Here is a 24,016-nt window from a genome sequence, read left to right on the forward strand (position 1 = left end):
TAGCTTATAATAGCATAGTAATTTACGAATAACTTATATATTTATGTGTTCCTTACGTTTAAGCGTTTATTTTTCATATGCATATCTAAGCATTAATGCGTTGCTAATACCTATTTATAGTAAATTTTCGTTTGATTTATATTCATCCATTATTTTTTTAACTTTTGACTGTCTTATGTGTTTACTTTACACATTTATTTTACATATGCATTACCTTTACGAGTTTTTTAATTAATAGTGACTTTAATTGAGACTGAAATTTTGAGTGAAAAATTTGTGTCGGCGTTTTAAACTAAGCTTTTAAATCTACTCATAAAAACTATAAGTTGAAAAAGGTGTACTTTTGTCACTAATAACCAATTTAAAAATATAAATCTAAACTTTAGCAATTTTAGTTTCAAGAATAAAATATTTGCGGTCATATGCATAACTTAACTCCATAATTTATGTGTTAGGGATAAAGGAAGAAACACACACACAATGCATTTTAATTACATACGCGAGGATAACCTGTAAAATAATAACTTTTTGTTTAAGAAAAATAACATTTGTCAGCCATAACAGTTTTGTCGTTATTGTACATGGAAGATGATCTTGCTTATTTCATCAGTCACTCAGTTCTTACTCAGATCACGTGGGTGACATGACTCTTTCAGTTACTTGAATTTCATCATGTTGATCTAACATATACAGGAACAACGCAGACGGAACTATTATGACGAGGATGGTAACAGTAAAATGCCTAACAAACAGTTTTGCGACTTGTTGGTAACGAGCATTTGTCTTTAGATCCTGCAATAAAAAGTGCACTGTTAATTTCTACCTCGTCATAACATATTCTCACAACTCTAAGTGAAACCCTCACAAGAACGCCATAGTGTGTGGTCAAGGGCCATCGTCTAATTTTTTCCCTCTATCATAATTGGGTATAATATAGCCTACGTCACAGGTTGTGTTGTTCCTACTAAATTTAACCCATGAACGGCATTTTCTGCGAGCCTAACTTCAAGCCACAAATAAACAAACGAAGTGTTCGATCGTTTAAATAGCTGCTCGCCAGATTTTATTGCATTATAAAGAAAAGTTATTGAAACTAAATACAACTAAATAAACAACAACAACTAAAACAAATAACAACAACTACTAATAACAATAACTAAATAAACAACAACTAAATTCCATTCGTTTAGCATTGCGTCATATGTTGTTCCTACTAAATCGAAGTAGTTGTGTTTTTTTCATATTATACCCAATTGAAAAAGATCTGAACTTTATTAACGAGTGTGTCAGAAAAATTCATATGAACTTTACGAAAAATAAAAGATACACACACAAAAAAAATAATAAACAAGGAATAAATTTTTTTTGGAAGATCATACGTATACGAGACTAGATTAAAAAAGGGCAAACTTTAAATTTTATCACAAAATAATAATAAAATACACAATTTTTAATTTATACAACTTTTAATTCTAAACTCTTTCTTTACCTTATGCTTTTCTTTTTATTTAAGCATTATTTTTATGCATCACATTTCTTTGTTTTTTTCTCATACTTCACTTTTTAATACGTTTTACACGTTAAATTTACTCTACGGGTTAACTTTTATGCATGACTTTTGCGCTTTACTTTTTTATGCCTTAATATTTTACTTATTATTCTTTATTTTTATTTATCTATGCTAAGTATTCTTATATGTGTAGTTATAACTTTTACGCGTTTACTTTTCCTAAATATTATTTTTCATTTTTTGTATTACCTTTCTTTCTGCCTTATTTTCTTATATTTTACTGTTTAATATTATTTTACTTTCCTATTACGAGTTTTTTTAATGCGTCGCCTTTTTATGTGTAACTTTTACGAGTATTTTTTTTTATGTAGTGTTTTTACCTTTCTTTTTATGCGTTACATTCACAATGCCTACGAGCTCATTTTAAGCTTTATTGTAAATTACGTGTTACTTTTTCGTTTACTTTTCTTATCAGTTTATTTTACGCGTTTACTTCTACTATGTGGTCATTTATTTTTCATGTGTGTTCATTTTTCGTTTGTTACTGTTTCACATTATTATAAATTATTCGTTACTTTTCTTAATGCTTTACTTTTCTCATTCGATACTTCAACGCGTTCACTTCTCTAATGCGTAAAATAATGCATTTATTTTTTTATTGCTTTTCGATCCTTTAATTTACTAACCCCATTTATTTCCTTTTTTGTATTGCATTTACATGATTTATTTCGTTGTTATATTTCACGCTTTTACTCTTTCAATCACTTACTTTTTCTTTCCTTAATCGCTACCTACAAGTTTTAAAGATTGTAAACTTGAGAACCTTGGCTAAGGGAAGATAGTCTTGGCATAGGCTTGTTGAGAAGGCCAAGGCCCATCTTGGGCTGTCGTGCCAATAAGGAGAAGAAGAAAGCGATACTTTTACACTTTATGCGTCCCATTTACGCGTTATAGACTTAATTTGTACACATTTGCATGTTTGACGAGTTACTATTTTTCAAACGTTTCTTCAAAGGGCTTTTACTTATGCATCAATTTTACACGATTACTATTAATTCTTGTGTTTGCTATTAATTTAACGAATTACTTTATGATTTAATTTTCGTTAATCTTACGTGTAATTAATTATATTACAAGCTTTTTTTTCTCCCTTTCTACGTAAATTTGCTTTTACTTTACGCACTACTAATCTCTATGCTTTAATTTAAATACTTTAACAGGTTACACACTATTTTTAAGCATTCTTTACGTGAGGCTCTTCCTTAAGCGTTTTTCTCTATTCCTTTGCATTACATTAATTTTCCTTATGAGTTACTTCACTTATGTATTACTTTTACTCATTAATTTTCGAACATGTCAATCTTACGTGTTACATGCGTTACTTTTCTTTTCTACGTAAATTTGCAAATTTAATTTCGTATACGTTGCATTTATGTTACGAGTTATATATATATATATATATATATATATATATATATATATATATATATATATATATATATATATTGGAATTTTCTTAAAACGCATTTTGCTACACTTTTTATACTTTCATTTCACGCTTTACTGTAACTTTACACACTACTTTATATTTTACTGTCAACACTTTTATATTTTACTCTTTATATTTTACCCTTTACATTTTACCCTTTACTTAACATTTTCCGCTTTATTTTAATTTTATACTTATCGCTTTACATTATTGTCTTTCGTTTCACATTTTATCTGACGCTGCAATTTATATTTCATGTTTTACTTTAACTACTTACTTTTTGCTTTATTTTCCTTTACTTTAATTCTTTACTTGACAATTTATATTTTACTTATTTTTTTAAGCTTAGTTTACGAATTTACTTCACATTCAAATTTGTTCTTTAATATGTTTCTCTTAATACTTTCAACTTTGTTAGCATATTCATTTATTTTATATTTTTCGCCTTTTTTACGCTTTTACTTTATATTTTACCATGCTCTTCAGTTTACATTTTTTACGCTACGTTTTATTTTATGCGCTTTTTCCGCACCTTACCCTTTAGTTTATACTTTATATTCTACTGACAAACATTTTTTTAGACTTAGTTTTCTTGACGATTTCACTTTAGTTTACTGATATATTTAGATATCTTCTTTACTATACACTTTTCTATTAACTACATTTTACATTTGATTGTACTTTCTGCTATATTTTCGACTTTCCACTTTACCTATTTCTTTTATTTATATTTTGGCATTTTACCACATTTTTACTTTGTGCTTCACTTCGTATTTTACGCTTTACTTTTCTTTTTTACTTCGCTAATTTCTTATTTTACGTTTTACTTGATATGTTACGCTTTAAATTATTCTATAAAATACTTTGCTTTTTATTTCATATTTTGCTTTTTACTTTATATATTAATCTTTACTTTATATTTAACAATAAATTTGGTGATATACTGCGTAATTTATATTTTACTTCATATTTCACTTTATACTTCACGTTTCACTTTACCTTATACAATAATTAACGTTTTAGTTCACACAATATTTATATTTTTTCTTTAAACTTGTCTCTTATCAAACGCTTTTCTTTCCGTTATAATATATTTTTTATTTTAATGATAATTTTCAGCTATATTTAGATTAATTGTTTTTTTTTTCCTTTCACTATTGTCTTTACACACAATTTTACTTTGTGTTTCACGCTTTGATGCTATAGTTTACTTCATTTTTAAATTGACTTAATATCTTACTCTTTACGTAACACTTTATATTTATGCTTATATTACTTTACGCTTTTACTTTAACTGATACTTAAGTTTGAGCAACTCTTATTCTCTAATATAATTTCTACTTTTTATATTACGTTTTTTTATTCAGCTTACAAACTTTCTACTTTACTAAATATTTAACTTTTTACTTTATATATTTTGCGCTTTACACTACATAATTTTTTTAAGTTTTCGCTTTGCTTAGCATTATATTTACTGCATTACTAAATAAAATTTTAATTTTAGCTTTATTTTATGCTTAACTCCGAAATAAAAACCTTTCAAAAAAGAGGTTTTAACGCAATTAAAAGGTGTCTAACCGTTCTGAACGAAAACGATTGCTTTATTGTTTCAGTTTGTGACAAATATAATGTTTAGGCTAATTTCTGAATGCATTTTGATTTAAGTATAGTAAGTGATTAATATTAATTAGTTACTATTAATATAGTGAACACGAAGATTATTAAATCCTTTGAGTGTTTATATGACTTACCTTTAAAAAACTATGATGTCACTTGGTTAGACTTATGTTTCCTAAAGATTTCGAAAGCTGAAAAAAAAAATACCACATATTGATTAAAATTACATAAATATCTTTGCAACAAGATAAAAGAGTGCATCCAAACATTACTTAAGGACATGTGAGCAAAGGAGTTGTTATATACCATGTCAACTGTCATCTATGAAAAGGTACCCCGACATAGCGTCGAGTTAACATGTCATATATACTAGTGAATTATAGTTGTAATTTTGCAGTGGTAGATACGCTACAGTACTCCCCCACCAGAATTATAGCTGTGATAGAATTCGATAACACTAGTTGCTGTATTTGTGACAGACCGGGAGTACTGCATTAAAGTCACCGGGTTTTGAACATTAGTCATGAGAGCTGTATTAAGATCATGGTCGTAGTCGCTCCTGTGCTGCTTTTAGCAGTCGGATGATTGCAGGTTGACGTTGCTTGTGATCGAGACGAAACTCAGTAGCAACTGTACGAAGAGGTGGATAATGTTGCAGTCACAAGTAGCAAGTCAACTGTTCAATGTGGACCATCAATCGAAGTGGGCGTTACTGTCAAGATAGGCCTGTTCCTATCGAAGTGGGCGTTGTAGGCGCGTTCAGCGAGGTAGGTGCGTTCTCATCACGTCCGGGTCACCAATGTGGGGAAAGGAGCTGTTATCGTCCATGTCAACTTTCATCTATGAAAAGGTACCCCGACACAGAGCAACACCTCCTAAATAAGAGCAGGCCTCAGCACGGGTTTCCATAAATATCCTTTAGTAGTCCAAACGTAATGACATATTTCGTATTTTCAACCACTGCGCAGCTTAGTACCCTTAACGAAATGACATCTTTCTTATTTTTCATCTACTGCGCAGTTAACTTCGTTAGATCGGACTACTAAATTGATCCGTGCTGAGGCCTTCCTTCTTCTAGGAGGTGTTGCATAAAGACGAGTTAACATGTCTTATATATGTACTAGTGAATTGTAGTTGTAATTTTGTAGTGGTAGATACGGTACAGACATAAAGGGGATGGGTTTTTTTTTAATTTGCTTATATTTATTGACCAGGGCCAGGCAGAATGCGAGCAATGTTTACGTATGTCATTTAAATCACATAATAATTGCAAGTTGCTTTTTTTTAAAGAAAATATTATAATTTGAAAGAATTACTCTTGAAACAATTTCAAACTTTAAATAAAATTTTGGAGAGCGAAACAATTTGGACAAAAATTGCTTTTATGTGTTTCAGAGTTCAAGAGTTTTAGGCATTTCAGAAAAACTGCAAAGATTTCTTAATAATATTCTTCTCAAAATTTCATAAAATGAATATCTATTGTACTATTCTCTTGAAGAGTTACATAAAATGAAATTCTAAAACTAGATTACTTCAGGAAAAGTGAAAATTAGAGCTTCTTCGATAACTTCTTTGCATCATTTTTAAGCATTACTTTTTTTTAAGCTTCAGTATACCCACATATTACTTTATACCCTACTTTTCTTTGTGAGTTAGTTTTGCATCAATTTTACGCGTTAATTTTCGCAAGCGTTACACTCACTCGTTGTTATATTTCTGGCGTAACTTTCCTTTTTTTATTTTTGCATAAATTTGCTAGTTTTATTTCTTATATTTATGTATTTACTTTGTTATACATAACGTTTCTTTTATTCTTTTTTATGTGCTACGTTTTAATTAATATTTTATATGATATTTTGGCACGTTTACTTCTATAATTCTTTTTTTTTTTCTGCTTTAATTTGGACACACATATTATTTGATATTTTATTCTCTACTTTTCTTTATATGTTACTTTAGCTCACACTTTTGCTATGTGTTTTATGAGTTACTCTGTTTTAAGCGTTACTATCTTTACACGCTACTTTTCGTATCATTTTATTTTTTTTATAACTTATTTTCACTTTTACACATTATATTTTATTTTGCGCGAATCTTTCTTATGCTTAAATTTTATTAGTGCGTTACGAGTTAGTATTCCCTTCTTATTTTTTACAATTTACACGATCACTTTATTTTGACTTAGTTTTACTTTACTTGTGCTGTAGTTTTCATTCTTTCCGGCAAACGTCCTTTAGAAAAAACGCGGGTACTTTTCTAATGCGCTACTTATATTTGTCACTTTTCATATGTTTTACTTTAACGCGTTATTATATTTTGCTCCTTACTTTTCTTACTAAGTTACCTTTGAGAATTTGCTATTCTACAGTGTTAATGCAGTTTTTTCGATTATTTTCGCCAAAACTTCCTTTAATTTTTTACCTTATGCATTATTTTTCTGAGCATATATTTTTACAAGTTACTTTTACACAATTTTCGCATCATTTTTACTCTTTACTTCTCTTTATACTCAATTCACCTATATTTTACTTTCCTTTAAGTGCTAATTTTTGTTCTCTTGCATTACATTGTGTTTCCTTATGCGTTACTTTACTTATGTATTAATTTCATGATAAAATTTTTGCATTTGTTACTCTTACGCGTAGTTATATTTCATGCTTTACTTTTCTTATGCGTTTTATTTGCGTGCCACACGAGTTCCTCTTATACATTGTTGTAAATTATGAGTTACTTTCCATTATGCGTTGCTCTTTCGCGTTTACCTTTCCTACATTTAATTTTACTAAGCAGTAATTTTACGCGTTTATTTTCCTTTCGTGTTACTTTTTCTTATACTTGTTTCTTTCATGCATTAGTTCTATTTATGTGTTACATTTGAGCGTTTTTATTATCTCTTGAATTTTTTAATGCGTTACTTTAACGCATTATTTTTTTGCGATTTAAATTGCAGTTTTTACTTTATATTTCACACTTTAACTTTTATGATTTCCTTTTGTTTTGGATTTTTTTCTTATGTATTACTTTTTCACGCTTTGCTTCACCAAGCCTTTCTTTCGTTTCTTCTCCGTTACTTTTACTTTTTCGATGCTTCATTTTAAATATTTTTAACTATATGTTTCACGTCAGTTTCTTGTATGCGATACTTTTATCTGTTTATTTTTTATGCGTTATTTCTCATTTTACTTTTCGCAAACGCTATTTTAACTTTCAAACGTAAACAGGTCATACACTATTTTTAAGCGTTTTTGTATTTGATGAGTTACATTTCTTTTACTAATTTTTCTTTCTTATACATAGCTTTTATGCATTTGCTTTTCTTATGTGTTACTTTTACGCGATATTATATTTTACGTTTTTACTTTATGCGTTACCTTAACTTTAAGCGCGTTATGTTTGCTTTTTTTTATGCTTACATTTAAGCATTTACTTTGCGTGTGTTACTTTTACTTCAAGATTTAAATTTTTTGCGTTATATTTCCTTATGTGGTATTAAACAGATTTTTACTTTTCTTTTTGCAATACCTTTAAACGTTTACTTTTATTATGAATTACTAATATTTTGGGACGTTGCTTTTCTTTATGCTTACACACATTTTACTTTAGATTCCATATTTTCTTGATGTATTAGTTAAACGAGTTTATTTTTCTTGCGTATCACTTTTACTTTTTCATATTGATATATATTTTACTCGATACAATCTTTTACGCTTTCATTTTCGTTCGAGCTTTACTTTCAGGCGTTTACTTTTTTATGGGTTTCATTCAATTTTACGCTTTTTCTTTTTGCTTAAAATACACACTACTATACTTTATATTAGACACTTTACTATTCTTATGCCTGATTTCTACGCGATCATTTTCACGCCATAACTTTTATTATGCAGTTACTTTACGCATCATTTACTTCGTTTATGCGTTATTTGTTGCTTTTGGGCATGATCTCTATTAATAAACCTTATTGTTTTCGTTATTATATATTACGAATTGCTTTTACGTGTTTCCACATATTAAACTCTATTTTTCTTCATTCTCTACTTTTCTTATTCGTAACTTTAAAGTGTTCAGGATTTTCATGCCTTTCTTTTCCTCACGAATTTCGTTATTCGTTACTTTTACGCATTTACTTTTATTTTGCGGTTATTTTTATGATTAATTACTTCGTCTTTTTTCTGTTACTTTTACGCTTGTTAAATTTTACGCGTCCGTTCTATTCATGGGTTACCTCTACGCGTTAATATATGTATGCGTTATATTCCTTCATGATTAAATTTTCTTTTTCGTTATGCGTTACTTTATCTTTTACTTTTCTTATGAGTTTCAACTACTTTCACGCTTTATATCTTATGCGTTTATTTTATACATACGCTAATTCTACTTTTACGAGTTGTTTTTAAATGTTTTTTTTCTTATGGTTTACGCTTATGCGCTTTTTTCTTAAATTATACATCTTATTCTTCTTATGTTTTACTTTTTCTTTACGACTGAATTTTAATTACGAGGTACTTTTGCGCTTTATAATAAACTCAGTGGCGCGACAGCCCATGGAGGGCCAAGGCCTACTATGTCTATCTCAGTTTTCTTGACCTTGGGCTTTTGCGCTTTATACACGTAGCTTTTCGTTATATCTTGCATTTACTTTTCGTTATATCTTATATTTACTTTGTCTTATTTTTACTATTGCTGTACACCTCTACTTTAGTCTTCGTATATTTTACGCGTTTTCTTTTCACATGTGTTACTTCTGCGTTTAAGCGTTATTTTTCTTTATGCTTTAAGTTTATTTTATATTTTACACATTTCTTCATATGTTTCTTTTACACGTTTAAATTTTTATGCGTTACTTTAACTTTAGTTTACACAATGTTTTTATTAAAAAATTTTTCGTGTTACTCTTGTTCTCCAAGTTGCTATCTTTTCCCCTTTCTTTTCTTATCACGTAGTTTTACTTTCCATATGCGCGAATATACCTTTTACGCGTTGTATTTTATTTCAAGCTTTATTCAAGTTGCTCAATATTTATGAATTACTAGTTCTTATGCGTTACATTCTTTTTACGTAACATTTACGAGTTTTTTCTATAACGTATTTATTTTTATCATGTTTTTTCTTTTCTCTTAATAATTTTACTTTATTATTTTACGCGTTAGTTCTATTTATGCATTATTATTTTTCTATTCTTCACAATATCCGCAATAACCATTTATGCTTTATTTTAACGCGTTTCGCTTACTCGTACATTTTTTATCTATTACTAATTTTAAACTCTACAATACTTTTTACGTTACTTTTAGGTTTAAAATAAAATTTCGCAAAAAAAGAAGTATAAAGAGTTATTATGTGTCACACGCTTACAATTCTCTTGATATTTTTAATTTAATGCGCTATTATAGTTAACACGTTTTTTATAGTTAAGCAACTTTTTCTTCCACGCGATATTAAATTTTCACTTACCCCTCATTATTGCTTACATTTGCATTGCATACGCGCTAATTTTACCGGTTTTAGTAAATTACGAGTAAAATTTCATTATGCGTTATATTTTCGCGTTTAGTTTTGTTATTTGTTACTTTTACGCTTTTTTCTTTGTTATGCAGTAATTTTAAGCATTTATTTATGTAATATTTATTTTACTATGTAATATTAATTATAAATATTATTTACTATGTAATAATAATTATTATGTAATATTTATTTATTAGATAGCAAATGACCCGGACTCACCGCCAACATTTAACTCGACAATTGGAAAAAGTTGGATCGACCTGACTCTGTATACCGGGAAACTGAATGTACAGAACTGGAGAGTCGAAGACAGAGAAACTCTGAGCGACCACAGGTTGCTGATCATGGAAATAATGCACGGCGACACAACGATCATCGGGATTGACAAAATAAATTATCAAGATCTCAACTTATTCGACTTTCTGATTAAGGTCAACAGGTCGACACGAGATTGGGAGGACAGATTGGGAATGACAGATACAATCGACGGCCTTGACAATGTGGTGGAAGATATGACAGCGGAAGTTATTCAGATTTGCAGGACCAGCAAAAAACAAAAAGGGAAGAAAAGTCCAAAATGGTGGACACTAGATTTAGCTATACAACGCAAAAGATTGAGGGCGAAGCTCAGACGATTTCAAAAAGAGAGAGATACAACAATGAGGCAACACAGATTAATTGAATATAGGAGAGAAAAAGCCCTGTACAAGAAACAAATACTGCAACAAAAGAGAAACACACTAAGGGAATATTTGCAAAATATTACAACGCAGGAATGTTTTGGGAAACCTTATCAGTTTGCTAGGAATAAAGACCCCTACTCCGGCTGCATAGCACAGATAAAGAATGTAGATGGCACATTCACGGAAACTAAAATCGAAACAATAAAGGCTATAATCGAGTACCACTTCGACACAAGGAACCCCGAGTTATTGCCTAAAACTGAGAACTGCAACATGGACCAGCCATTCACGGCCACGGAACTCAGGCATGCCGTAATTAAGTTTAAAGGTAATAAAGCACCAGGCTTGAACGGCTTGCCTCCTGAAGTAATAAAGGCTCTACATGAAGCTGCGCCAAACATCATGTTGAAACAGATGAATAAGTGCCTCGAATTGTCACACTTTCCGACTATCTGGAAAAGAGCGAGAATCATACTTATCCCGAAATCGGGGAAAGATCTATCTAAACCAGACGGATATAGGCCTATCTCCCTCCTCCCGGTGTGGGGGAAAGTGCTAGACAAGCTGCTGACTACCAGACTGGTGTACTTTCTAGAATCGAACAAGCTACTTAATAATGCTCGACATGGATTTCGCAAAGGGAGATCGACCACGACGGCCATGAAAAGAGTCCTAGAGATTGTGAGCAATGCGAAAGCACATGGGGAATATACGTTAGGGGTCTCCTTGGATATCAAGGGGGTCTTTGACACCATATCATGGAAGAAAATCCTGGAGAGACTAATTAGTCTAAACTGCATAATCTTATTGGAAGCTTCCTAAATGATAGGAAAGTCACATATGGAGACATCGAGCATGCAGTGACGTGCGGGGTACCGCAGCATGGACCCCGATATTATGGCTGGATCAAATTCTTTCTGAGGACAAAACGGACACGTGGTGGCATTTGCAGATGACTTTTTTGTTCTGATCACAGGGACTGTGGTAAACAGACTTGGCCCAAGGGCCACGGCAATTTTGGGTAAATACCAGAGATGGGCAGATTTTAACCACCTGAAGTTCAGTACGGGGAAAACACAAGCCCTAGTATTCCCAAAGCAAAAGAAAATTAGTAGAAAGCCAACTGTTAAACTAAATAATCATAGTATCCCAACTAATGATACCATTACGTACCTTGGGTTTCGATTAAACTGTCAGCTCTCCTGGTTGCCACATCTGGACTATTTACATGACAAAATTTCCCTATTTTATTCAAAACTTAAGAGATGCTCAGGGATCGACTGGGGGATTAGCCCGAAAATTCGAAAATATATTTATCTCAACAGTGTTTGCAAAATTGTCTCATACGGCTCGGAGATTTGGTATAACAAACAGGTAAGGGTTATAAATAGAATTAAAAATATTGAGCTCATCCCGCTGCTAAATATTACTAGGGCCTACAGAACGACTTCATCCTCGGCGTTAGAGGTTTTAGCCGGAGTAATCCCGCTTGAGCTAACAATTGAAGCCAAATCAAAAATGTCGAATCTATTTTTGAATAATGACAACCCTATAGACAAAATTGAACTACCTCTAAAGCATCCAGCCGAATTAAAAACAATAGACTTTAGTTTCGAACTACCAACAGATAAAGGAATTGAAATATACACAGACGGTTCTAAATTGATTTTCAACAATGAGCATAGAGTGGGATGCGCCTACACGGTCTATTTTTGGGGTTTTCTCATAGAGAGCAAAAAATGTAGACTTAGCAACTTCGCGACAGTATTTAAAGCAGAACTTTGGGCAATCCTTCATTTGATTCATTGGGTTAACGACAACAATATAACTAGTCCGGTTAAGATTTTTTCGGACTCCCTTTCCGGACTGCAGGCTCTCTGTTGTCCGGAGGAGAGGGAATTCTTGACTCACATGATTAAGGACAACATCAACGATAATATTTCTTTATTTTGGATTAAGGCCCACGCGGGTTTTCGTGGTAACGAGGAGGCTGACAGCCTGGCCAAATCAGCTTGCGAAAAACAGCATATTGATTTAAGTGATATCAAACCTAAAAATACAATAAAAACAGAAATTTTTATACAAAACTTACAACTTTGGCAAAATCAATGGGATAACACTAATAATAAGGGATGACATACCCATGAATTCATTAAAAAAGTCAACCATAGGAAAATTTATCCAAATTTTTAATTGAACCAATGTCTTACAAACCACGGAACCCAGGGCACGTACCAATCACGATTTCACAACAAAACCGATCAATGCCAGAACTGCGGGTGCTTGGAGGACTTAGAGCACATACTATGCGTATGCCCAAATTTTCAAGATCTGCGATCTTTATATTTTCCATCTAATATGACTATAGAAACTATCAAAAATCTCTGGATGATCCCAAAAATCAGCATGGGAATCGAACTTATCATAAAGAGACATTTTGAAATAAATTTACCTGAATCCTTTGACTAGAGTGTATTTGATTTCTGGGATAGTGGCACAGCTATATCTTTCATGTGACAGGTACATCTGCATGTACTCTCATTGCTACTAATTGCATCCACTTCAAATGTCTTTGTGAATTGAGTTCTTTTCATCTGTAAATATTCATGATTCACTGTTAATATAACATACGATTGTTTTTATAATTGAACTTCTTTTCATCCGTGACATTTCACCTGCTAATTACTATAAATTTATACCAATGATGTGACATGTTTATCTGTAGGTGTCATCACTGATATTAATTACATCCACCCCAAACATCTTTGTGGATTGAACTTCTATTCATCTGTAAATATTTACGACAAACTGAAACCTCTACCTACGACTGTTAATATGATCCAACTTCTATTCATCTGTAAATTACTGTCTGTATATTGGAAATTGGTTGTTCATCCGTAATTTTTCATTTATGTCTGTAATTTTTCATCAACTACTTCAATGTTTTTATAAGTTGCAATTCATGCTGTGCTTTGCACAGTTTTCTATGTTATGCTTGTAATCTATCAGTACCCCCTGGATGCCCCTTTTCGGGGGCGGGACAGGGCTCAGTAATAAATCTTCTATGTGATATTACACTTGACGCATTTAAGAACAAAAATTTGTTTTATGAAGGAAAAAGTACTTTGTAATTGTATTTTATTCCTCTTTTATGAATTCCATTTGGAGGGCGTTCTTTTTACCTGTCATTCTACAATACGAGTTATATTTTTTATGCGTTACATTTTCTCGTTCAGTTTTCTAATTTTTTACTTTTGCCATGCAGCAATTTTAAGCATTTATTTTGCTTATATGCTCCTTATTTTTACTTGTAACTTTCACGTATTAGCTCAATTTAATCGTTACTTTTTAAGCGTTAACATACATTACGTCTTACTTTTTATTCTTTATTTTTCGCATTATGTTTTTTCGGATCGCATTATGATTTCTTATGTTTTGAATTACACAATTTTTACATTACTTTCTAGACTTTTTACCGCGTTACTTTTCGGCGCTTTTAATTTTTTACCAGTTTTTTTAGTACGCATTCGTTTTTTTCTATTACTTATTCTATGCGCTATTATTTAGACCTGAACAATATATTTTATGCTTTCACTTAATTGATTTTCTTAATTATTTTTCTTTCTTTACTGTTACTTTAACGCGTTATTATACTTCATGCTCTACTTTTCTTAAAACGTTACCATTCAGAATTCAATTTTCTCTTGTTATTACTTTTCTAATGCAGAATTATTTCCGTCAAACTTCCCTTATATTTTTAAAGCGTATTTTTCATTTATGGATTATTTTTCTGCGTATATTTTTCGCATTACTTTTATGCAAAGGCTTTCATTTTTAATAATAACTTCCTTTTATGCTTTACTTTGTCTACATTTAACTTTAGATTGTATAAGATTCTTTATGCGTTCGGTTTAAGCTTAATTATATATTACGCGATACTTTTCAAGTGCAATTTCTACTCGTATTCTTTTATGTCTCAGTTTTACGTATGCGTGTAACTCTTTCGATGCTTTATTTTATACATTTAAACATTTTACCTTTATAGTGTATACTTTATTTTTCTTTATGCATTACTTATACATCTTCAATTTTTGTTTCAACATTATTTTCGTTTTTCTTATTAGTATATTTCTTTATAATTTACTTTTGTGGACTACATTTGTTTTAATGTTAATTTTACATTACTTTTCTTATGCATTACTCTTTGGTGTTTTACACGTGTTTACTTCTATTCAGCGTTATTTTTACGCGTTTTCTAAAAGCCATTATAATACATAATATTTTAGGCTTTACTTTTCGTAAAGCGTTACTTTTAAGAATTTACATTTCCAAGACATTTCTCTTGTTGTGCAGTACTTAGACGCGTTGATCTATTTCATTTTTTGCTTTACTTTTTAACGCATTACTTTTTTTTTATGCGTTTTTACAAATTTACTTTTACAGTTTACTAAACTTACTTTCTATCTTTATTCTCTACTTTGCTTTATGCTTTATTTTTCCGTGTTTTTATTCTTATGCTTTAAATTCATCTTTTTTATGCATTACTTTATCGCATTTACTTTTCTTAAGCGAGATTTTTACTTTTATGGGTAATAGATACTTTTACACATTAAACAATTAGCTTTCAATTTTAAACGTTGCATTGACGTTTTATTTTCGATTCATTTGTTTTAATTTACATAAATTTTTTTTAAATATGGGCTACCTTTGAGCATTTAAACTTTTTTGCCTAACATTTACCCGTTAAATTTATTTTAGGTGTTATGTTTTATGCATTACTTTTCCTTATGCGTTTCATTTATTAGACATAATCGTATTTTACGAGTTATTTTTTTTCTACACGGAATTCTTGTTATACGTTACTCATACCTTTATTATGCGTTGCTCTACTTTCTTTACTCCATACTTCACTCGTTACTTTTACTTTCTCGCATTAGTTATATTATTCTTTAATTTACTCACTTTTTTTTTATCTTTTACTTTTTTATCTGTAATTTTCTTCTACAGATTTGCGTTTTTACGCGTTACTTCAACTTACTTTTACTCGTAATGCTTTTTCTACATTACGCCTTACTTTTCTTAATGCTTTAATTTACACTTTTTTTTTACTTAATTTTATATTTAATACTTTGTTTTTCTTTACGCGTTACTTTTCTAAAGCGTTACTTTCACACATTTTTTTTATTTCTTACTTTTTCGTACTATTGTTATGCTTTAATTAACACATTTTTTATGGTACTTTGTTTCACACTTTACATTTTTTATACTTTTGTTAATGGATTATGTTTCACACTATACATTATATTTCCCTCCTTACTTTATTTTTATGCTCTATAATTTTCTTTTAATTTGCCGAGCTTCACTTTATTCTACAGTTTACTTTACTTTATGCTTTACTTTTTACTCTGCGTTATTCTTATATTACTCGATTTATATTACGTTTTAAATTTTGTTTACGCTTTGAATTACATGCTTTTTATTTTCCATTTTTCTTTTCTTTCTACTTTACATGCCATTTACTTTTTCTTTCCACTAAACATGAGCTATATTTTTATTTTATATTTTGCGCTTTAGTTTTCTTTATGCTTCACACTTCAAATGACATTAAAATGTACTATTTTACACAAATTTAATTTAGGCTTTATTTTAAACTTTACTTTAATCTTAAATTTATTAATTTTTATACGCATCACTAATAGCTAAACCTGCTATTTTACTGCATAATTTACATTTTTTTTAGGCATTAATTATCTCACTTTTTATCTTATTTCATGCATATTTGACTTTACTCTGGATATTCACGCTTTACTATAACTTTACACATTATTTTATATTATACTCTTTGTATTTTTATATTTTACCCTTTACTTTTCATTTTCCGCTTTATTTTAATTTTATACTTCTTGCTTTACATTTTTGTACGTTTCACATTTTATCTTACGCTGCAATTAAATTATCATAAGTTTTACTTCAACTACTTACTTTTTGCTTTATTTTCTTTACTTTATGTTTTATACTTTACTTGGCACTTTATATTTTACGCATTTCTTTAAAGCTTAGTTCACGAATTTACTTCACATTAAAAATTGTTCTCTAATGTGTTAAACTTTATACCTTCAACTTTATATGCATATTACTTTATATTTTGCGCCTTTTTTACGCTTTTACTTCATATTTTACTATACTCTTTAGTTTCTTAGTTTACATTTCTTACGTTACGTTTTATTTTAGGTGCTTTTTGCTTAATTAACATTTTACCCTTTAGTTTATACTTAATATTCTGCTTTACTTCAAACATTAATTTATGCTCAGTTTACTTGACGATTTCACTTTATAGTTTACTGATATATTTATATATTTTTTTACTACTCACTTTTCTTTTTTACTACATTTTACATTTGATTATACTTTCGACTTTACTTAATACTTTTTTATATTTTGCATTTTACCACTTTTCACTTCGTATATGAAATAAATCTTCCCTTGATTAAAAGTTAAATCGTTAAAAGGTCAATTATTTCGAACAACTTAACATCTTCGCCCTATTCGAAAATTTTGAAAATATATTTTTCATTCTTCGATCCAAAATCTAATTTAGATATGTTTTAAGATATACTTAAGGACATATTATGATAGAGTTTATATTATACTCCCATTAATTTTTTTAAATATTTCTTACTTAAAATTACGCAAGTTATATGATTATATGCAATTCTCATCACTGCTTTTCCTTACCTTTCCTGCCGTCTTAATAAAGTAAAGAAATAAATTTGATTTCCAATAATTTTAATAAGTTAAATTGTTTCTAGCAGTAAATTAATTCCTCCAAAATTATTTCAATTCTGGGGTTAAAAAATTAATTAAACATAAATGATAACACGATGAACATTAAGAAAACACAATGAACATTAATGAATTAACTCTTTACTGCGAAATAAGAACAATTTCTATTTAAAATTTATGGAGAAGAAAAACGTATATTGAAACTATTTTCTGAACATGATAATTACAGCTATAAAATAATTTAAAATTCATAAATGTATTCTATACTTTATTTGAGTATTAAGAAAAACCTGAAGTTAGAAAAAGAAAGAATTTTTGATATGACGATTCTAAAATTAGCGAAGTTTTGGAATTTTTTTTACAATTTTCCATTTTTAGTACTTGTTGTTAAGCAAAATAAGACCTACCGACCATTTTTCTGCTATAACAATACTTTGTGAGTTGTGCTAAAGTTTAAAAATAATATTACAAGATTCTCTATAAAAAAAATTCATCATTTTGTTTTAAAAAAGGCAACTTTCTTAAAGATAGCGGGCGAGAATAAGTTTGAACGTCAAAATAAAATTTTAACACATTAATTTTTTCTCCATTTAAAAAGAAAAGTAACATGTTGTATTTTTTTTTTCGCATTGCGCATATATGCATTTATTTTTCATTATTCTAATAGGAAACAATAAAAAAGATAATAAATAATTTATAATCATTTCTTCGAATGAATAGTAATGCTTACTAAATAGTCAGCTGTTTTGCATCAAGTAATTCTAAAGCAGCAGAATGTATTTAATTCCTTAATAAGGTTTAATTTTCAACTAACTGGAAATAATTCTAAGCTTTCTTTTAATAAAAACTAAAAAATTAGTGGCTTTCCTCTCCATGTAACGCAAATGCAGGTTAGTTCAACCAAAAAGCCCTCCATTCGCAACCAAACATTTTTTGTTTCAAATCACTCCTGTTCTCCTCATTCACATCTGGCGAGTCTTGAAAATGGGTGCATATATTTGAGAACGTTAAACATTTGCTTTAAGCACTGTCAATCTCAGAACTTGCTTAACGTAAATGACTAGTGACGTGAATTTTCGAGGTCCCAAAACATTTCGACTTTTATTGACATCTTCAGATTTTTTGAAGTTAAATGTCATTTTTCATTTGTTCACTTTAGAGTCTTGGTATTATTCATTTAGTAACAAAGTATATTGAATTGAAATAAGTTTACACGTAAGTTTTACGTAAGATAATAGTTTTGGCTCTTAATTTGAAAAAATAATAACTAATAATTCGTCAAGTCCCTGTGCCGTCGAGCGAATCGAGATAATTTTTCATGGTTTTCCTCTCCATGTAACGCAAATGCAGTTTAGTTCCACCAAAAAGCCCTCCACTAAAGCGAAATTTAGCCCGATACTTGATCCAGGAGTTCCCTTGTCTTCTGGATTGGTTTCAAGTGAGAAATATATTGTAAAGTTAATACATTTTATCTGAAAAGCGTGTTTTAGTTATAATAGTTAGAATAAAAAGTAATAGTAATAATAAAAAAACAATAATTGTTTTAACTTTTCAAATAAGAAGCTCAGTGCTGTAGGGAAGTGTAAGAGTCCAAAAGCGAGAGTAACATCTCGAAATTTGCATACATTGACCACAGTGCTGACGAATCCCATTGCCGTCGGGCTAAACAATGGGGGGGGGGGAGTTTTCATGGTTTTCCTCTCCGTGTAACACAAATGCAGGTTAGCTCCATCAAAAAGTCCTCCACGAAGGCATGTTTCTCCCAATACTCGATCCAGGAGTTCCCCTGTCTTCTGGATTTGGTTCAAAATTTCAAACGGAGTTTAACATTAGTAGTCGTAAACCCAAATATTGGGTAGGCTGTTATGCGACGGTTATAAAATATAATAATTAAAAAACGAACGTTTGATTTAAAGAAAAACTTAAATTTAATTACTAAAACAATTGATTAGGATATTATTGAAAATATAATCTACTTGATTGCGTAGAGAATAAGATTTTGAAAAATGCGAAAAATATAATTTGATAGTTTGTAGAATATCTAACTACGAAAACACGCAATTATGAGATTAAGTTTCATAAATATAGGGGTACACACCTTGCGGCACATGCGCCCTGAGCAGCAACCGTAAGTAATTTTAAAAAAATTAAATAAAACTCAATTTTTTATTTTTTTTATTTCGAAAAATAAAAAAAAATCTGAGATTGCTTGTTTAAGTTTTTGACACACCCAATCTCAACCAATGTAGGTTTCCGATTGTTTTTTCGATGGTTAACACTACGGATTTACGCATAGTCTTGAAAATATCATATTTTTAACACGGCATTATTAGAATACACGAACGAATTTTGAATTCTAGTTATCACTTACGTCATTCGCCATATGTGCCGAATTTATCATAAATTCAATGCTATCCATTTTCACGTAGTTTCTGAAATTACGATTTTTTTAAAGATATTTTAAGTCTTGAAAGTTTGGAATGGGGCATTTATATAAATTCGTTTTTGACGAGCTTTATTTGCGCAAACTTTATCGCAAATTTAAATGACTATTGCTACGCATTTCCACGAGATATTTAAAATTTTGATATTTTTAGAGCAGGGGTTTCCAACTTACATGAGGCCGGGGGCCGCAATCAAAATCACCAGTCAAACATCGGGCCACAACTTAATCAAAATTTTATACAGGACTCTTTTATGGTTGAAGGTACATTGAATATTACAGTCAGATTTTTATCAAAGTTTTTTTAACATTAAAAAGCAAAATAACAAGCATTACAAATACTTGTTACGTATACTAGCATTACGAATACTTGTAACGTATCATTTTGAATCTTATCTTAATCAGAAACTTAGTGACAAGATTTTTTTCTTTTAAATTTTATTCTGCGATAAATTAAAAAATTTTCGACTTATTAGGAATAATGGCAACAACAAAAAATTCTCGATCATATGAAATTAAATTTTTTTCCTTTTCTGCTCATGCGATATTCAATTCAGGGAAGTTAAATAAAATTTGATATTCATTCCCTCTTTCATGCGTTTTAAAATTTACAAATGTAAGTAATTTCATCCAAAATAAATGGTTTCAAAAAGCTAAATGGGAGAATTTCTTCGAGAAAATTTCTGGTACGCACATGCTAAATTACCTTCACAAAATACAAAAAAAAACGAAATAAAAAAGAGCAACATACACGATTATTTTTGTGTTTAAATAAATATTTTCTTGGATGCAAAACCTGAGAAATAATTTTTTTTGCACCGTTGGTACGTTAAATTTCACAGAAACGAAGAAATTAGGTTTTTTTTAAACGGAAGAAAAGTATTTTAAACCCATATAGATTTTTTACAAAAATTGTCCGCTGAGAACGACAACTAATATATTTTAGTTCGCGGGCCACAAAAAATGGCTTAGCGGGCCGCCAGTTGGAAACCACTGTTTTAGAGCGATATTATTACAAATCACTCGTTTAGATAATCAATTATGACGTGGTTTATTTGTGCCGATTTTGTCGCAAATCAAGTTATTTATAGTCACATGATTTAAAAATCATATATCGCTATTCGTACTTAAGCGTTTTAAAAATCATACGTTTTGATTCTTCTCGCAATTTAAAAATCACGCATCGCGATTCGCTAAAAATCACGTTCCGTATTGACATTAACGAGATTTAAAAATCATCCATCACGATTCGTATTCATGAGATTTAAAATCGCATATCCCGATTTGTATTTTGGCGTTTAAAAAATCATTCGCTGTTACACTTCTCGTAATTCAAAAATCATACACCACGATTCGCATTCACACGATTTAAATACCACATTGCGGTTCATATTCACGCATTTTAAAAATCAGACCTTGTGAGTCTTCTCGCAATTTAAAATATCAATTTCGATTCGTATTCACGCGATTTAAAAATCACGACATCGTCATTCTTATTTAAGGGATTTAAAACTCAGGAAAGGAAGAGCACCATTTGGGAAAAATTTCCAAAACTGATAAAGTTATCTGCCCAAGTTTAATACAGCAGAGAACAATAGCTTCTGTAAAAAGACTGTTTTCCAGAATGAATTTGGCATGTTCAAAATTGGGGAGCAGTCTTTAAACAAAATCATTAAATTTTCACTTAATTGCCCCAAAAAGCTATCAGACAATTACATAGGAAATATAAAAACAAAAAACATTTTATTCACTTTAAAGAGATTTTAAAATGGTTAAGGCATTAAATGAAATTCTTACCAGAACCATTTAAGAAAAATGATGTTACACGCAAAACCTACAATTCCCCTTCATAGATATAAAGACTGCAGTTAATCCTGTAAAATGCAAAAAAAAAAAAGATGAAATACTCAAAATTTCAAATAACACATCAAAATAAAAATTTACTCAGGACACTGATATACAACATATTGAATATGTCACAAGTGACTAACTGTAAAAAAAATAATAGCTGAAAATAGCTGACTAAATTGTATCCTCTGATAATAAAAGTAGAACACAGGTTGGAAAAAAAAAACTTTAAAGAAGTAGAGACTGAATGTTTGATAAAGGCAGACATTAACACATTATTTTTTTCTATTGAGGATCATAAATGAAAACAAATTGGGGATCTCAATTATTATTTAACCAGGGGGGGGGGGGACGAAAACACTATCGAAATCTGACATATCACAGCACAGGAAGGTGTATATAATAAATAACAAGGCAAGTTTGATTGCGTGTGGAAACAAATATAAATTGAAAGATTGTTGAAAACATGTTAAAGTTTCGACGTCCAATTAAATCTGTTTTGATGATTACTACATTCCTCTTATTCATTATTTTTTCTCTTGAATATTAATTTAGGACTCCTCATGTGTATACTTTTTATTTTCATTTCTTTAAAAGGATTTAAAAAAATACATATTAAGAGCAGACTTTTCGGAACACTCTGCATAAGACAGGATTCTTTATAAACCTCAAATGCTTTTTTTTTGCTTCTTTTGCCATTTATCTTGTTATTATATTTTAATCCTTAGCAATTTCGACGTCATTTTTCGAGTTTGAAATTTTGCATTTGAGTAATCACTGATTTTTTGTGCACCGACTTCGAAGTCTAGAAAAAAAAGCTTAGAAATTATATTCTTTTTTCATCGTTATAGTGACCCTCCAGGCAGAATTTTTGTCTGCGACAAACCTCAACATCTTTCTACAAGATATTTTTAATAGTAACAAATACATACATTACCTATTTAAACTAACAGACGAGCTTCGTGTTTACAACAACGCCTGTACGCACAGAGAAAAACTGAATGTCAACCGTAATTGTATTTCTAATCATTATTTTTAAATGATTTAATATTTAATTGAAAATGGGATATTTTTTTTCATGTACACATAAAAATATTTCATATTTTAATATTATGGGCAATATTTTCACATTTTGAAAGAGTAAAAAAAAAAAACGCATGAGCTTATTTCGAGTGAAATGGACCAATGAATGTCGACATATCACAGATTTTACGAGAAAATTTTTTTCTTTTAGAACAGTTCTTTATAAAAACAGCTGAAGAAATTTATTTCAATGTTTTGAGACCAAAACTATGTTTAGAGATCTACTTTGAAATATGACTCAATGGGAGATTTCGCAAATTTAAATTAGGTTCCGAACGTTCTCGTACGAAAGGTTTTAAGTGCGAAAGCGCCAGTTTCGGTGAAATGCGCATGCAGAAAAATATTATACAATATAAAATTATATTTATATTTTATTATATAAAATTTTAAGGAAATCGAATGTTTAAGATAATTTATAAAATTCTTCAATCACCTAACTACTCAGTTAATGAAAAAAAAAAACTCGTATAAATTACTTGATTTTTGAGATCAAAATGTGTTTTTAAATCCTAAATGTGATGCAATTAGCATTTACATTTTTTAAAGTAAGTTCTCTTTTACTTAATAACATGAGTCCGAAAAGAATTATTTACGGTTTAAGGTAAAACATTAAAAATAGCTTATATGATGATATTGACTATTTGTTTATTTATTGACAATTTGGCTTAATGAATAATAACATAATCGGATAAAAATTTTCAACCTTTCACTAATTATCTAAACTAAATTTAATAGAATTAGTGAATATAATTAACTTAATGTGATCATAGATAAAATGAATCATAGAAATCATAGAAAAAATCATAGAAATCATAGAAAAAAAAAAGCAAAACAAAGAAAAATGTTAGAAAAAAATAAGCATTATTGCCTCGACAGCAAGTAAGCTTCCAGTGTCCGGAAGGCGGACAGGTCCTAGATTAAGAAATTTATTGCAACTACACTCTGCAGATGAATTTCTAAATCGTTACTACGGCCCCGGCAATACAAGCACGTAGATCAAGTAATTCTTTTACCGCTAGCGATACAGAATTACTCAATCATATTCCGGACTTCATGGA

General features: G+C 29.8%; 1 long non-coding RNA gene across 1 annotated transcript; it reads right to left on the bottom strand.

Moving 5' to 3' along the window:
* Positions 1-470: 470 nt before the first annotated feature.
* Positions 471-24,016, bottom strand: LOC147806655 (uncharacterized). The gene is made up of 4 exons (XR_015428470.1): positions 21,825-24,016; positions 13,254-13,395; positions 4,751-4,807; positions 471-792 (listed from the first exon to the last, which is right to left on the bottom strand). It is a non-coding gene; the product is annotated as an uncharacterized LOC147806655 (long non-coding RNA).

This window comes from Parasteatoda tepidariorum, chromosome 8 (assembly GCF_982258835.1).
Source record: "Parasteatoda tepidariorum strain Cologne lab strain chromosome 8, Ptep-v5.0, whole genome shotgun sequence".
Classification (NCBI taxonomy): Eukaryota; Metazoa; Arthropoda; class Arachnida; order Araneae; family Theridiidae; genus Parasteatoda; species Parasteatoda tepidariorum.